The sequence below is a fragment of the Lingula anatina genome, chromosome 5, assembly GCF_051362555.1.
Source record: "Lingula anatina isolate TDL-2025a chromosome 5, LinAna3.0, whole genome shotgun sequence".
Classification (NCBI taxonomy): domain Eukaryota; kingdom Metazoa; phylum Brachiopoda; class Lingulata; order Lingulida; family Lingulidae; genus Lingula; species Lingula anatina.
The window spans coordinates 10,794,277-10,812,169 of NC_141771.1; the positions used below are offsets into that span (position 1 = coordinate 10,794,277).

The 17,893-nt window shown below is 37.2% G+C and overlaps 1 protein-coding gene across 10 annotated transcripts in view; it reads right to left on the bottom strand.

The window, feature by feature from the left end:
- LOC106165241 (ly6/PLAUR domain-containing protein 6B) overlaps positions 1 to 17,893 on the bottom strand; it is a 41,417-nt gene that overhangs the window by 14,947 nt on the left and 8,577 nt on the right. For 2 of the 10 annotated variants that reach the window (XM_087013028.1, XM_087013025.1), the window contains exons 1-2: positions 12,539 to 12,658; positions 5,034 to 6,575 (exon numbers count right to left, since the gene is read on the bottom strand). The gene's annotated coding sequence lies outside the window, so the exon portion shown is untranslated. Of the gene's footprint in view, positions 1 to 540; positions 906 to 1,539; positions 1,559 to 2,170; positions 2,342 to 2,362; positions 2,598 to 5,033; positions 6,576 to 12,538; positions 12,659 to 15,501; positions 15,675 to 15,697; positions 15,837 to 17,481; positions 17,618 to 17,893 lie in introns of those variants that run through there. The other 8 variants (XM_013543381.2, XM_013543374.2, XM_087013026.1 and 5 more) reach the window with 7 other exon arrangements.

A 17,893-nucleotide genomic window follows, 5' to 3' on the forward strand; every position in this document is an offset into this window, starting at 1 on the left:
TCTCTCTCTCTCTCTCTCTCTCTCTCTCTCTGACAAGCAGGCTATGGTATAAACATGCACAGATTTACATAGTAAACCACCTATTCCATTTTACTGCCTACCTTGTACCTCACAGCTTCAAAGCGCAGAAAACAATAGACTTCAATGTTCTGAAGGATAGACTTCCACAGTGCAGTCTACAAAAATATATCTTCTAAAAGTCCAAGACTAGACTACAGAGCCTTCATTGCATGTAGGATTATGCATCTCCTTCAGCTAAAGGCATATCAAATATTTTCTTCTAGCTGAAAAACTGATGCTATCAAACATGGTATACCGTATTATTCATCAAGGTCTGTAGACTATAGCGAACATTTTCCTGCTTCCCCATTAAACTGTGCTCTAAATATTAGCACCAAGTTTCAAGAACAGGATCCTGGAAATGCACACTCTATCTTATTTGCTTCTTTCTCTCTACTGTGTTGTTTGCAAGTCTGCCATACCAAAAAAAGTGAAATTGGCTTCTACATGTAGCTGCAGTAAAAAGCACACATTTCTTACCATGCAATCCTAGAACTCCCTATCAGTCTCTAGTTGTAGCAGCCTGCTTTTTATACTTTCGGGAATTATTTACAGTTTTTAAAATTGGTTCCTCGGCTCTATATCTGAGCCAAAAAAAAAAAAATAGACTTCCAATATTCCACCAGATCACATACCACACTATCAAGATTTGCAGTGGATAACTATCAGTTCTCCAAGTCTGCCTTTTTATCTCTAAGCAGTTTTTAAGACTGGCACCTAGTTAAACAGAATAAGCCGAAAACAAGACTCCACCAAACAGAGAGGTGCTTTCTATTAAGATGTGGACCAGATAACTAGCAGACACCTCCAGTTAACACATCTTGCCACCCAGGTGTCTCTCAGGTCTCTATAGCCTACACCCTGACTTCCAAAGATACCCAGGAATACTAGTTCCCAGGCTCCATCCAGATGAGGTAAAGATTGGGGGGGGGGAGCACAGAGGAATAAATTAGGCATTTATTCTGTCTTTCTCTAACATCATTGTTGTCTGAGAAAGTTTGTCATCCCATTCATTTTGATGATTGTAATCTCAGGTAGTTACCTGGCCCTTTGATTAAGGTGATATCTAATTATTACCAAGGTGGGGAGGGGGGTCACAGCATGTTATTGTGCACCCTAGGGTGACCTCAATGACCTCAGTAGTCAGATGTAATTCAAAATGTGGGAGACTAGCAAATTTCATATGATAACTTACTGTATTTTCATACAGAGTATTTTTGGGCAAAGTATTATGAGGATTATCTCCAAAAATTAAATATTGTTAGTAGCTTACAGACTTTAAATACACTGCTTTCTACACATCTTAAGACAAAAAATGTTCAATTTCCACACAAAATGATGACTAGTGGCCACCAGACTTAAAGCACCACATCTATAGTATAAAATTAGCACCCGACACCGATTAACACAATATAGTATTGGAGGTAATGCATGGTCACCCCCCTCCTCTCAAAACCATGTTATTACATTGTAACTAACCTCCTGGCAATGTCCCCCAGCAACTGCCTTCAGTTGTTACCCTCCAAGTATCGTTAGACCTCAGTGACTACAAGACTGAACCTAATATCTGTTCCAACTTGACCCCAATGTGATTTTATCACAAACCCATTCTCACCAGTGTTGGTTTCCTAAGAGAATTCCTTAGATTTCCACAGAAACTTAAGAAACAGGCCTTGGCTGAGAGAGAGAGAGAGACCCTGTCCACTGATGACAAGACACCTGTGTCCCTATGGTTCCCCATTAGCCATAATGAAACTCTCACCTATATTCTACTTCATGGTTTCGTGGTTTAAGACTTAGTTGTTTAGTCAAGACTAATAAAGTTGGATAGCCAACCATGTTGTCAACTTTGCGATATTGATCTAAGAGCATTTTATGAACAATCTGCACTTTTATCAGCAGTTGTATCACTTTTAAGACAATCTCCTCAAAGGGCTTAAGTAAAGGACCAAAATCATAACAAGACAAGTGGCCTTGAAACATCTATGGGAGTAGCAACTTAAGCAGCAAGTGGTGTTTTCTAAGCCTGATCTAGATGTACGATAGCAGTAATTTTGTGGCTTTTTAAACTTAATCCAAGCTGATATGGGTACTTAGTATTATAACTCACCTTCCCCTAGTTTGGCTGCTATAGTTCTCTAGTTCCAGAGTTCGCCTGGTCCCAAAATGTACAGGTACTGCTGTCTGAATACCAACTTTATCTCCCCTACACTAACACCAGTGTGAATGACACAAAACACTTCAACGATAGCAGTAATTTTGTGGCTTTTTAAACTTAATCCAAGCTAGTATTATAACTCACCGTCCTCCTAGTTGGCTGCTAGATCTCTAGTTCAACTGTCCCTATAAGTATATGTACAGGTGTGTGAATACCACCTATTTGTCCCCTACACTAACACCAGTGTGAATGACACAAAACCACTTTACACAGCTTTCTCTGAGGTGCTGTCTCCCTTGAAGTCTGGTCTTCCTCTAATCATATCATCGTCATCTCTCGTCAACAATAATACTAGTTACAACACCCCCCTGTCTCCCAGTGACAACTAGCCAGCCCACTGGCCAGACAAATAATTAAGGACTAATTAGACTCCTTTCACAAAGGTGTGGTACCTGGATGAAGTCTGCCTGGAATTAAATGAACAGCAGGCATGGTGCTGTATCACGGGACCCCATCAATACATACAAATGGCTTAAAGGAAATGTATTCAGATAGAGACAGAGATTTCCATGTCGGTCCAGATGGGTGAGAGGCGAGATCAAAGGGTTTGGTATTAAGTCTGAGGTGAGGTTACCTGGTTATGTAACGAATTGGGGAAGCCCCCCCCCCCCCCCCATCCTCCTCCAGCCAGGTAAGATATATACAAAACAAAGGTGAAACACTGGTAAGATAGGGAATAATTTTTCTTTTTTCCTCCCTCTCTCACTTGAAGAAAGAGATTAATAATTTCACTGTTATATTTATGTAAAAATCACAGTTCCATTCTCATACATGTTAACAAAAATGAATGACTGATAAAACTCAATCATTTCTCTGAATTCACTGATTGTGAGTTTCTATTTCAAAGGTGTTCTCAGGTGTTATGCATGGTAATTTTCTTTAAAAATTCCCAAAAGATAAGAACTCTAACAATTGCATTTTAATAGTCTTTAAATCCCTGTCAAACATCCTTATTTGTTCAACAGCATAAAACTTGGACAGCACCCTTAATCTCTCAAATATCTAATTAATCTGCAGTTAGCCCTTGATATTAAGGAAGCTCAATCAGTAGATTATAAACATGCTAATGTAGATATGAGGTCTTTCTGTCTTGCACCTGCCTCTTTTAGAGATATCTTTCAGTCCTATTAAGATGTATTTAAGATATGCAAATCTAGACTGTTCATTGCACAGGAAACATGATATCCTTAAACTAGTGTTATCTTTTGAGTAGTGACTACAATTAAATGATAATGCAAATAAAAAATATATATAATTTCCTGTTGGTAGGTGCTCCTTCATTTGGCCCAATTTTTCCACTTTCCACCAAAATTTTCAAATGGAAAAAATAATAAATTGCACAAGATTTAGTTTGCAATTTAGCATGGGCAGTATTATGTATCACCACCTCTCACTTTTTTCCTCCTTCCCTCTCTCTCTCTTTCTGATATTTTTTGTTCAAGTTTAATGGCAACATATTATTGACTACGACAGAATTCAGTAAAATTAGTACATTGCGTAATGCTAATAGTCATTTACTTCAAAAAGCAACCGTCAAAAATTAAGTAAGAGACAAGCAAAAATATGTTTATTGTTTCTACAGATGTTTGAAGATTTACTCTGAGAAATAATCTCAGTGAAAAGATCAAAGAGAATCTGTGGTATTTCATTTAATCCCCTTATGTGATATGATGCTAACATGGTCTTTATTACTGTACCAATTAAGAAGAGCAGATGGCAAGGACAGATGCAGGCAATATCTGTAAGAATGTCTTTATAGATTACATTGTATTAGATTTCATAATTATATTTATTGAGCTCTAAAAAATGCTCGGTAACATTTGCTAGCTCTCTGCACTACATGTATTGAAACAGGAATCTAAAGATACAAAAATACAGTATAACACTTACTTTATGTGTAGCTTTTAAATCATACAGGGCACATAGGGGAGGTGGAGGGGGGAGGGGTGGAGAAAAGAAGAGTAAAACAAACAACAAAACCACAACTCATAAGATAAAATAAACAAGAAGTACATCCCATTTGCTATAACAACTCAAACCCATGATCTTGTACAGGTGCACCACACCATCTAGAGCCTGGAACCTATTATTCCAACCCCACTCAGGAGATCTGTATCTTTTTCCATTTGCTCAGGTAATTTTAACTAACTCTATTCAAGGTAGATACCCCATGTAATGCCCCCTTTCAGAGCGTCTAAGGGGAAAGTGAAACATTCAATTATAATATGGCCACCGGGGATGGAGGTTTCTATCCTATATAAATAACCATTTAAATGGTGGATGATGACCAGGAGAAAGGGGGAGGGGTATATAAGGTAGGCGAGGAGGATGACCACTCACCCAGCAAAATGGTCTCCATTTCATGACAATAATTGGATTATTTTACAGTATAGTATTAGGTTAAAAACAGCACAGTTTTAGGGAGAGTGGAATCATAAAATGCTCTACAAGTTTTCTTTTTAACCAATTACTAGTAAAAATAACATTTCAAAGTACTAATAAAGCCAAAGATTAAATTACCCAACCCTTAAACCTGCCAACATTTAAACAATTTATGGGTCTGGCACAAAGGAACTTGTTGCAAATCTTTCTCCCTGGGTCTGTATCTCTGGGCTCCTTGTGGTTCCTTACCAACTTAACCTTAGATTAAATTCACAATAAAAAAAAAAAAGAAAATAAAAGGGCTGGCTTTCTTACATATTCACTTCTTAGCTGATAAAACTAAACATTATAATTCTCAGTTCAATTAACTCACCTGTATTTCCTTGTACAAGTATTTTCAGGCAGTGACTAACAGCTGCTTTAATTCCTTCTCCCTTCAATTTGTAAGCATAGCTGGCACAGAAACTCAGCCTTGTAGTACAGTATGATGTGAATGACAGGGTTTACCTTGCTCTCCTCACTGGATAGTATCAATGTTTAAGTCCTCAGTTAAAAGTATAATGTTTTATACTTAAATCAGTATTGTACAAATATGATTTCTCTTATCCTCTTTCAATTACAAGAAGATATTTTTTCAATACCTGGCCACAGGAAATGTTTTTGATATCCATTCCAGGCACACTGATAATTCCAACTTTTTATATTTTTACAAACTCTGCTAAAAAAATTCTCATGTGACATCAGTGTCCTTTAGATCAGAATTGTCCAGCACCAGTCCACCCCTGTTGGTCAAGATATGGCCAGTGTTAATGGGCAGCTCCTAACATACAGGTATCTGATAAATAGTGCATAAAACAGGTGATAATTAATTACACCTGTAAGTCCAGTGGTCAGTGATGGACGGCCTTCCCTAAAGTTTGTCTCCAGTTGCTACGTCCAGTGTCTTGATGACAACGCGGCTTTGGCCACTGGAGTGGTCAGTTATCCCTCCTTAACCTGTACTTTAAGAATAATTATACAAGGCCTGAGGGCTGTCCACTTGTCCTACCTTGAAATACCCCTTGACCACTGCCTACTGGAGGTGATATGGCTGCTCAGGGGTCATAAGTACTGGCTAAACTCCTTGACTGCTTTCTTTGCAAGGTTGGAGGATTGTCAACCAGTCAGATATATAGGCTACAAATTAAAGAATGTCTTGGCTACTTGAAAGAAATGTGAGAAATTCCCCTTGACCACTGTTGTTGTAAAAGGGACTGACCACAAAAATCAGCCACCCCCAAAGTGTCAATCACTAAGTAGGGGTCACCTCTCTTTGTGAATCGAGATGAAATGTCACGCCGTCACGCACAGTGGCCAAATACTACATGTGCCTTCACGTGTCATGCTCAAAGACACCAGGTTCATGTTGTTCAACATTGAAATGTGCACAGTTGTTGTATTGGATCCGTTCTTGCATGTATTGTGTTGAAAGGTACTCTAGTCACACTGCTACTCACATGCATATATGTGCTTCCACAGTCAGTTTGTATTGCCTGCTGTTGCACTTGATAAACTGAAAGTAGCTGACTTGAATTTTTTAAAGCTTAAGTATCCTAGCTTTTCTGCCTTTGTGCTTCCATCAAATATGTCTGTCTAAACATGCACTCTCTGGATCAGGTACAGTATGTTATGCATGCATGCAGCACTTGCAGCCAAATGCTGGTGTAGCTGTTGCCAGATATATGAATAATTTCAATCCACTTTCTTTCTCCACGTGATGTGCTGTTTTGAGATCAGTTGTGCATGTAGTCAAACAAATTGCTCACCGCCTGCTTGGCTCTTCAATTTTTCAATTCTTTTCTATCCACTTTCCAAACCTCTGTGATCCAATTATATGTCCTCCATTATTACCGCCCCCTGGCTATGAGTACAAATTCTGAAAAGAGATCAAAGGACGTTTAATCGCAGTAAAATTTGGCCCTGTGCCTCGACAAAGACATACCTGTCAAATCTTAAACGGATAATTACATGCCCTGCGGAATAGAACATGCTTCCCGCAAAGTACGGAGATGGGGGGAGATGACAGCGAGGGTTGCACTAGCCGTAGATAGTACCTGTCATATGCTTGGCAATAATTCATAAATTTCAAACACCACTTTTTTTTTCAATAATTTTTCCATTCCATGATGTATTCTTTTAGCTGTTCACAAAAAATTGCAACTCACAATGCAGAATTTTCAGATCCAAATTTGAGGGGTTACTGGCAAAATTTTATTTTTGGAACTTGGACTGAATTATTTTTTGTTTGAATTTTGTGACATTTCCAGGAAAGATTATAATATGGATACATATATGTGTTGATAACATAATCATCTCCTGAAACAAGGAAAATATACAGCAAAAAGCATGTAGAAGAACAGTAAAATTATCCACAAACTGACCATCAAAAAATATTTCCCTGAATTCAACAGAAAGTCGTAAGTCCTACAATACTTTCTCTTAGAAAAACCAGACATTTTTTAGTAAACATAAATCAACTTTAAACCTCGTCCATCTTTATGTATAAACAATTATAGTAAAATGACACTTTAAAAGGAGAAACATTTCCTGCCAGCAATGAATACAGCTGACCACAAAATTCACACCACCTGTCAGTTAGTAAATCATTTTTATTCACAAAGAGTCATGCAGGTATAGAACTATCTAATGCTACCTGTCATCAATGAATTACCACTGCATTCTATATGACAACATTACTCACATTATACCACTGATATTCTGTCTAATAACTCCAAATGTGATGTTGTATGATGGTTATTTATGTGTTATGGACACCTGCAAGCTTTTCATGGAGGTGAAGTTTATCTGTGGGGAAGGTGAAGGGAGGTTTTTTAAGACTGGAGACCGTGACAATAAATGTCTTCAATGTATGATGGACAGAAGGAAAGAGGAAGAAAAGAATTTGCTAGAGCAAAAATCCTTATCCTACCAAATTAAATTTAAGCTCAGCCTTAGGAATATTTGATCAAATCCCACTGGTAGTTTGGCAAATGAAAAAGTAAATTTGTTTGAACAAATCCTAGTTGGGGCAATGAAATAATAAATCATAGTTCCTCTTTTTCAAAATTGCATGTACAGTGTATCTTTGATTTATTTAAATATTGAATTCTAACCTAGATGGAACATTATGTAGTGACATAACCTGTTTAATAAAATACAAGCAGGCCCACAGGTAAACTAACGAAATTCCTCAAATATTTTTTAAGTCATAAAAATTAGAGAGATGAAAAGAAAGATGCCAAAGGTAAAGGTCAGAAACAAACAAACACATGTAGCATTGACAACTGACGTGCAAAACTATTCACTCAGGTGTAAACCAACTCAATCAGTCCTTCAAAAATAAATCTGTGAACTGTAAAAAAAAAAAGAAGAAAAAAAGCAGGCTAAATGACAATGCCTCCTCTCCCCTTTCCCATTCTTACACTCCAAATTTTGCACCTGATCACCCTTGTTACACGCCTTCTCAGACCCAATCTTCACAGTTGTTCTTTTCTCTCCTTCGACAACAAAATCCCATTATAATTGGAATTCTTGACTGATTTCATCAACAATACAGAGGAGACAAATTGAATCTGTCACAGGACTAGAAAATGGAAGAAAATGGCCAATTTGGTTTGATTCACTAAGTGCCTTTGTTGACTAATGGGTCCAGTTGGGTAATAGAATATCGTGTGTTCTGTTGGCACAATGCTGCGGTGCAATGTTACGCCATTTAAAAGCTTGTACTGTACAGGTGAGTGTAGAATCACGCAGGGACAGAAATTTGTAAACAATCCAGGGGCTGCATGGTTCCTTTTTTCAGTAAAGTAACTCTTGAATACAAAGGGAATCAAAATGACAAAATGAAATATATGCATATGAATAAGGTGGATGCTGCAGGGTATTTTGGGTAGAAAAATCACTCTTATTTTTTTCCTTTTTTTTCTTTCTATACAACTTTCGGTCAAGTTATTCATTTCCTGACAAACTGACCAACAATTGACCCCCTTACAACACCTACTAGTAGGACTATCTAATAATAGAGGACAAGGGTAAAAATAAATCACTTGACCTTTCTTCTCAAAGAATTGCTTCACTGAGGCAGAAATCCTTCGAGTCTTCTTTCATCTTATCATTCCCATGATGTTTTTCATGATTTTATTCTGACCAGCACTTTAATTAATTCTAACAATTCTGAAGATGATAAATTTTGAAATTAATTTCCTCCTAGCAGCAGAAATTGATTACTTTCTCTAAATACATTTTCAGCACTTTGGGGATGTGTAACTTAAATCCTTAATCTAATTCAGAGACAAGCAATTTAATTATCTATCATTCCACATAATTTCCTCACATTTATTCTGAACACAGTGTCTTCAGAAATATTTCATCTTTTTAAAGTGATGCATTGACATATTTTTTTCAAATTAACAATTCACACCTGGTCTTTTTTTTTTTTTTTTTTTTTTTGTTATTCATGTTTTTATCAGTCGTTATCCAGATGGGAAGTGAGCGTCTGCGTATCTTGTATCAAACAGCACGGGGAATTAAAATCGATACACTAAACATCTTTACAACATTTTTTGTTTTTGTTTTTCTTTCAAAATCTCTCGCAGGTATTGAAGCCTTCACATGATACCAAATGAAAGACAATGAAAATGATTGTTTTGAATCTTTTTGTTCTATGCCTTTTATGCGTTGTAACAAACGTACACGGCTGTAATCGTAATAGATAATCCTGAAGGTATTCATCTCAATATTTCTATACTCCGTTCACTTTAATGATGAGAGCATTAGCACCTGGTTTCCAATTATTTTTTCATTTTCGCACCATTTATCATGTGAAAATGTGTCACCGTGTGATACACAATAGCAAAGACTTTGACACAAGATCTGTCTACTTTTGAATATGATTATAACTTTAGAATTCACACATCATGTTTCCTGAAAGTCACTTTTTCTCCATGAAATATTAACTGAGTATCAGCCATTAAAAAAACCCTTGGGCTATCTTCTGCATTTCTATAATTGATTCAATCTGCCAAAATTAAAATTATAAACCTTCCACATTTTTTCATCAATACTTCCTTAAATTACACTAAGCAACTTAAACTGGAGTGAACTTTAACATAAATACATAAAATTCCTCACAACAAAGGACTTGCAGTGGCTCAATGCAAACACCCTGAAAAGATCTAAAAGCAAACAATGTTAAATATTGAACCTTCACAACAAAAACCTTTGAAATACGATAAACTACCAGGCCTAGAACCACGTTTTTGTTCCACCCCTGTAACGTGGTATAATGAGATCAAAATGAAGTTGTATCGTTTGCCAAAAGCGCCGCCTACCACGCCCTCTCTGGTTTCTTAAAACCACATCATCCTCTTTGTGTGACCTAACACCCTCGCTGCGAGCCCGGCACGCGGGTTTTGTGGCCACATGAATTGACTTGTTTTGTGAAATCTCCTGACCTGGCTTTTGATATTTGATAATATTTGTCCATGATTTTCCACCTATGAACCTGCACAAAGTGTATCATGAGAGGGAGCAGTGAGTGATACAGTCTACCAAACTGGACGGAAAGTTTGTTTCTGCAACAGCAGATATTTCTTAAGTTTTGTCTAAAGCTGCATGTTGAACAAAGTTGTCTTTACAACCTATGTACATATGATTGTGAGATTTTGGCTTACAGGCCAACTGATACTTAACAAGTTATCAAGTAAGCCAAAACATGCAACATGTTTCTGTTGGTATTGATGCACGCTGCATTTTTGTGGGATCCAAGAGTAAAGATACCAGTTTGAATACTGATAAACATGTACATGTGAACCCTTAATATGTAATGGATCTAAGATATTAGTAACTTACATCAGTATATGTGTTATTTTTACATGTATGTGTGTAATCATGTTGATTTGTTTCTTTTCATTTTTGACAGTCTGTGTCTGTTGCAATTAATTCTAGTAATTTTTTTCAAAAAAAAAAAAACTTTCATGCTAGAACAAGTAGGTGTAAGGTATCAAACCAAACTGTGTACAGACATGACCTGCAGAATAGAACCCTACAACTGACTGCTCATCTTGTTCTTCTCACTCCCACCATATTACATTTCACACGCCTTAATTCCCCGCACAGCAAGAGATTGTAATTTGTCAACAGGCAAGTGGAGAGGCAGCCATTCTTCTCTGGTGCCCTTCCATTCAGCCTTTACACGATGTCCTCCTTTCTGAAGTATTCATTTCTAAGGTAAATGGAATCTACAGGTTCTAGAGGACACTGAAGTGGTGGATACATTTCCAAGCATGGAGTTATGAATACATAACAGAGAGCAAGGTTCTATAACATGTTATAAGGGGATAAAGGAGAGGACCCACATGTGGGGCTTTTCAAAAACAAATTTGTGGCTTTAGCCCATAATACATTACAGCTTAAACTGCACAATAATTTTCTCTAAAAATGTCTATGGTGGTGGGAGTAGGGGGAGAGGACGGGTGAGAAAATAAGAAAGAAAAAATATCATTTCCCTCATTTAAGTATCCAAGACCTGACATTAACACTGTACATGTCTTGTCACAGTATATTGGTTTATTGTGTGTCTATATATGTGGGTGCGTGCTTGTGTCTACTAGTGTGTGTGTGTGCATGCACGTGTGTGTGTGTGTGTGTGCTGTACTACTACACTGAAGCTCAGCTGACATACAGGTATGCATACAGATAAGACTCCTGGCACACCTGTAAATGTGTTCATGCTTGTCATTCATGGAGGTGCGTGTCATCACACACACAGCATCACAGTAACCTGGACACCAACAATCAGGAGACAGCGTAGATACCTCAGGTGTGGTCTTCTGCCAGCCATTTATCACATCATCTGATCTACCTGAGGGAGGGCAATTGCTGTTGTTCTTTAAGAGATTAAGACTCTCTTTGCAATTACGTACTCTAATAGTAGGTACTTAACCAGGGCTCAGAATGGGATTTTTATTCGCCTGATTCACTTAATGGCATTTTTTGCTACATTATCGTACCAGTAGGAAAGCTACAAAGTAATCTATTTTCAATAACTACTGGAAATTCAGTTATCATGTTTGTCTTTTCAGACTGACACAAACACATTCGTGATCCTACAGCTTTCTCGTAAAGTCCAGGATAAAATACATTATTTGCCATGAAAATCCATCTTTTCACAGCACCTAAAATATTTCCAAATTTCCAAATTACTGACATAATAGTACATCAACTGTACAGTATCTACAACATCAAAGCTGAAGAGACAGGGAGTTAGAAAGGTTTGTCTTAAATGAAGGTATGTATTTGACAAATGGTTCAGGTACAAACAAGACTTTCCGTGTTTTTGCACCATATTACAACCACACTAGAGTGGGGATAGAATTCCAATTTATGGGTGCATTTCCAAGAGGTTAAGATGGGTTGTTCCATAGCGTAGGACATATGTCAACAATTTCAGCTCTGTTAAGCCCACAGTTTGAAAAAAATCCTCAAGAAAAAAGTCATATATAAGGTCCCATGATCAACATAACATGCATCAAACAACTCAATTACAATTGCCTATTTTTAACTAAAAAATTTGGAATCCATCCCAGAGACCCCAAAACTATTTCAGTCTAGTATAAACATACACTTGTATGTGTTGGAATCTAGAGATGTCCCTGTTATACAAGCTGCCGTAACAAGGATGACATGCTAACAGTAGTCACGCAGCATTGTGTCTCTGTGTTACGTGCTGGGTGCTTTAAAGTCACCACATTTTGGAAATCATCCATAAATTATTACGCTTTTATTAAGATCACCGAGTGATTGATCATAGCTATAGAGTATTATATTACTGCTACTTACCTTTTTGTCTTCTTGAAGAAATTTTACCCTGTATCATGGAACATTTTTTACACAATTTCATGTCTTATTGTTTTGTAATTTCACTGCCAATTTCTGCATTACAATGACAGTCAGCAGTTTTCATCTTATTTTACCAGGCAATATTTTAACTTTACAGCATACCGGTAGAATACTTGATCATTATTAGATTCACACCTGGCTCAGTGTTTATGCTGACATTAACTAGCGGGTTGATTCCCTGTGTCATCCACCTATCTAAAGACCTGTCCCTGGAGCACTGAGGATTCTCAGACTCATGTCACAGCAACAAGATTGTATTATATTTCCTTTACCTGTACTGTGTTCACTATTACCTGTCCTTAAAGGGACAAATACAGGATATTTGCAGAAGAAAAAAATTTAGCTGACAAATTTTCTGGGACTCCTTTTTTCTAGTATTAACTGTTCTGCCTCTACTGTGCTTCAACTATTCTCAGTTGCATTCTATACATGTATATACTGCCTATGGTCCATTGTATCCTAAGCTGATCGAGAGAAGGAAAACTCGACTAAGTAATTCTACTCAGCAAGAAAATGCAGGTTTTGAACAAGTATTTCATTTCTTTTTCATTTCAACAGATGGAAATCTAAAATAGATAAATAATATTTTAATTATAAATTATTAAAGGACAAAGAAAAATTACCAGTGCTCTCCATTTCACATCATGTCTTCATATTTAGCATGTCATGCAGATCTTCCTTGCTCTTTTTTGTGCCTCCACAAGAAATATCACATTTGTCACACGATATGCAAAGAGTTCAACTGTCATCCGTGAGACACATTTATTTGGAATGATAAATTTGTGTTGTTTCTCCTTGTTGCCTTACAAGCTGCCTCCATTCATTAAACCTGAAGAGGTAAAAGACAGGTTTGAACAAAGCCTGTTTTATGCCCAACTTTATGAAAGAAACACCTGATAGCAACCCTTTCTATCTGTACCATCAGACTTTGTATGATCTGGCCCATTTTGTAGATAGCAAATAATTTTAGGAGAAACTCACAACTTATTTTAGCAATTGGATATCTGAATGTCCCCCTCCTATGAAAAAAAAACAGTCCAATTTTCTTATTTAATTTTCAAATTAGTTTCAATGAGAAAACTTTTGCTCTTTCATGTAATTTCAGCAATCAGAAATTTGACTTAATTTGACTGCTTCCCCTACCCCCCCCCCCCTCTCCTACACGTACCTTCCAAAGAAAAAACAGCTAGTTTAACTGCTTTGTACCAAGCAGAAATGTCATCCCCACCCCCATCCCCCTGGATAACACACCTGTAATCCAGCACAACCCTTATTGTGCTGTCTGCCAACTCAAAGCTCACAGAGAGAAATATGGCATAGTGGGGGGCTGCAATGATACCTCTCATGTCTTTAAACAGCATTCAATATTTTTTGTCAATACTTTTATCATGTTGTGGTCTGATGATGAAATACTGTGTAACTGTAGAATCTCCTAGGTTTGTTTCTTTAGGGTCACATGGTGACATGTAAGTCTGAGGACATGTCTGTACATATCTACCTATTTTAATGCTACCTTAATTAACACATTGGTACATGTCCTAGGTCACACCCATGATGACAGGCTCCTGCCTCAGCTACATGTATACTGCTATGTACCACCAACACATATGAAAATTAAAAAATAATTAACAAATCATTACTAGTACTTCACTGCACAGCTAGATCATATTCAACCATGTTCCTAATTTAAGCAAATAGATATATGGTTACATTTCCCATCCACCCACCTCTTGCCTACCTCCTAAGATCCTAATTCACACCTTCTCATGCCCTCTGCAAATCACCCAGGTCCCCATACTTCTCCCAAAACAAAATGGGAACAATCCTTAATCCATCCCTTATCAAAGAAAAACTGATCTAGGATCCTGTGTAGACTGCATGCTGTCAAGTGCCACAAATTACAGATTTTTCTAATTTAAAAACTCATTTTAACTGGTAAAGGTGGACTGAGGAGAGAGGGGCAGACAGTGACATTTCACTGGGTTCCACCCACCACCATAACCTGGCTTCATTTACAGCATGACAAATCATATGACACCTCTTTAATTTACATCATTTTTATAATCTACAAGTGCTACAGATACATACTCCTATAGTAATCCGTAGTTCCTATGCTGTAGCGGTTAGAGTGGTATCAGAGATTATGAGAGAAGGCAGGCTCTGCACAAACAGTACTGACTTCCAAATATACATGGATAGGTACCAAAGCACCGAACCCCATCACGAAAGTGACAGTGGGTGCAGGGGCGTAACCAGACCTTTTAAAATTGTACGCACAGATTTTGAAAATTCCCAGGTACGATTATATTCCGTGAAAATACACTGAATTTATGGAGAATAGTATCATGGTTGGCTAAAAAAATTGTACGCACGGTGCATCCGTGCGTATGCCTGGTTACACCCCTGGTGGGTGCACAAATGAATGATCATGAAGAGCTAGATTGGACTGAATATATCGTGATAGTCAACCATCTTAACAGTTACCCTTATAAATTCATAACCATTATAGCTGTACAATATTGCTTCTGAACACATATTAATATGCAGTCTACCTGAATTGCCATGCAGGTATAGTCTAGTAAATGAGTCATATATACCACTATACGAAATGTGTGGGGAATCTTAGATATAATTCCCATCTCTCTGCATATTACTAGTATAACTTTAAAAACCTACCGGTACCTTTATCTTCTGACGGTCTCAAGTAGTATGATATTGAGCATTTTAATGGTCCTTAGATTGGTCTACATTGTACAATCATAAACATTAAAGTCATTGTAAATCACAAGACAATATCTGTAAAACAGCATTCTAACATTACCATACCTTCTTGTATTGATCAAACTAACAAGCTCTTGATTATAAATTTGTGTTTGAGTACTAGTAACATTCCCGGCCCTTACCTGACTGCAAAAGAAGACCAGCCTCAGTAGAAATGATAACTCAGTCTATATCCACATTAAGCCTTCCTTAATCGTTGTAGCAACAAAACAGTGTGCATACACACATCACAACATGTGTGTGTGGATGACTCGGTCTACTAGGAATGAAATCATCAACAAATTGCGTACTAATCCAAACACGCTCTCACGACCTTACCGGCACTGGGGACTGTTGAAAGAAACCTCTACAAAGGAAGATCAAAACACAAGCAGACAATTGCTGGAATAATAGGTCCGAGGGTCCAACGAGCCTAGTATGGCGGAAATGAGCAAGTCTCGCTACACAGCACTGAAATAGGGCTGTAGAATAACCCTCGCATCTTCTGTACACTGATACAACACTGAAGGCACTCTAGTTTCAATACTTCTCATTTCTCACCTTTAGATCAACACAAAGCGGTGCTTTGTTGTTGGTCTCAATTGATTTAATCAGTCCTGTAATCGTGTACCATAGAGCAGGCAGCGTTGGATTATATTAATATACAATGCTATTATAATGTCCAGCTTTAATGGTGCCCCTGCTTTCTACAGTCACTAGCCCCCATGTTGTTTTTAATAACACAGGCTCTGGCTTCCGAGCCTTTTATCAAAGGACCAATCACAGGTAAAACACCTTCGCTGATTAGATTTTCTTTGTGCCTGGCCATTGTGAGATGTTTATCAATAAATGCCTTTGCGTAAGCCAATTTGTTAAATGCTATAAATTTCGCTTTGTGGATGACTCCATGTACGCCCACTGCCTGGGGAGCTGAAGCGCACGACTTACTCAATCTCTTATGGTTGCATTCACATTACAACTGGACAGACTGTGCCATGATCACCATAGAATTAAACTACACAGGCAATCAAAACAGAATATTTGCTACAATTTTAGGTATCAGTAAAGGTAAAAGATAACTGTATGGAGAAATGTTAGGCTTGTATCAGCCTGATCACAATCAACACTCACTGTGTGATTTAAATTGATACTATTCAATCTATTAGGGAGTATTGTGAACACAACCTTATAGCTCCCAATAAATTTTCAATAATGTCACAGACGCTTCAATGGTAATTTGTAAACAGGCGACTGTTTTGTCAAATAACACATAGAGCTGGTACTGAGGGTTTGTCGGGGCATGTTCCACACATAAATCGTTGACAAAGTCACAACTCTGTCCTTCACTGGACAAATAAACATAGGGCAAATGGTCATTCTAACAGTCACTCATGTCTGACCATTGAGACCCCAAAATTTTTAAGAGTCAATATTTGTTGAAGATTGCAAAGTGTGGGAAATTGTACCATATTATTGTCACAAAGCTGTGGCTGGTACCATATCAATAAATAGAATTCTGAGTAGGATTCAATACAATGTGCTCTGTACAGCTTATTCAACTCAATAATAAAATAACAATAACTACATTTAAAACTATATAAAGATAATAATTTGACCATTTTTATTGTATATTTTTATTAAAATCAATAACTCTTATGTGAACTTTTATGAAGTATGTATATACATGGTGTCACTGGTGGTATTGTTCGTCTCATTCAATTTTCTTACAGATAGCATGATCTATTACGTTGTATAACATCAATAATTAAAAATAGATGAATCACTGACAATGCTTATGCCTGTCATACCCCTATCTCACCCCCACCCCTCTCAACCCCCACTTCAATTTTAAGTTATTAAAACATAAGTAAACAAAAATAAATGGTCTCTTCAAGAAATTTAATCATCAAAATTTGACAAAAGACATTCTGAGAACAATGACAATTTGACCGGGCATAGAGTATTATACGTGATTATATTTCTGTGTCGTGCAGTCCTGGGACGTCTCTTTGTCTGCTGACATGTCAACTTTAAGACGACTTTGTGCCTGACAGTCTCAGCACGTGAATCAATATTTGTTCATTATTGAAACACACAGGAAAATAATATTCATCACAACTCACCGCTAAGTGAATGGTCGACTGCTCGCTGCTGCTGGTTAGGAATATAATGCATGTTCACACCAGGAGCAAATATTGAAAATAAGGTCAGAAACAGACTGTTTGGTACCAGAATTCTTGCCAGTTAAGGATAAAAAACCTGAAAGTGTAAAATATCATTTTATGTGATGGAGATGGAAATTATGATAGGCTCACATCAAGATTAGATTGAGCCCAAAGAGACTATATGATAAAGGTTAGAATCACCAAATGAAGAATAATTGGATCAAATATTAATTGTCTTCAAGCCCCAAATTATAAAAACCTGTTTTAAGTGATGGATTATAGGAAATCAAGTCCAAGATCACCTCAATATTTACTGGACAGAAATTTAGTCTCCAGATAAAACAAGAGTTGTCAACAGGCTGCCAAACCC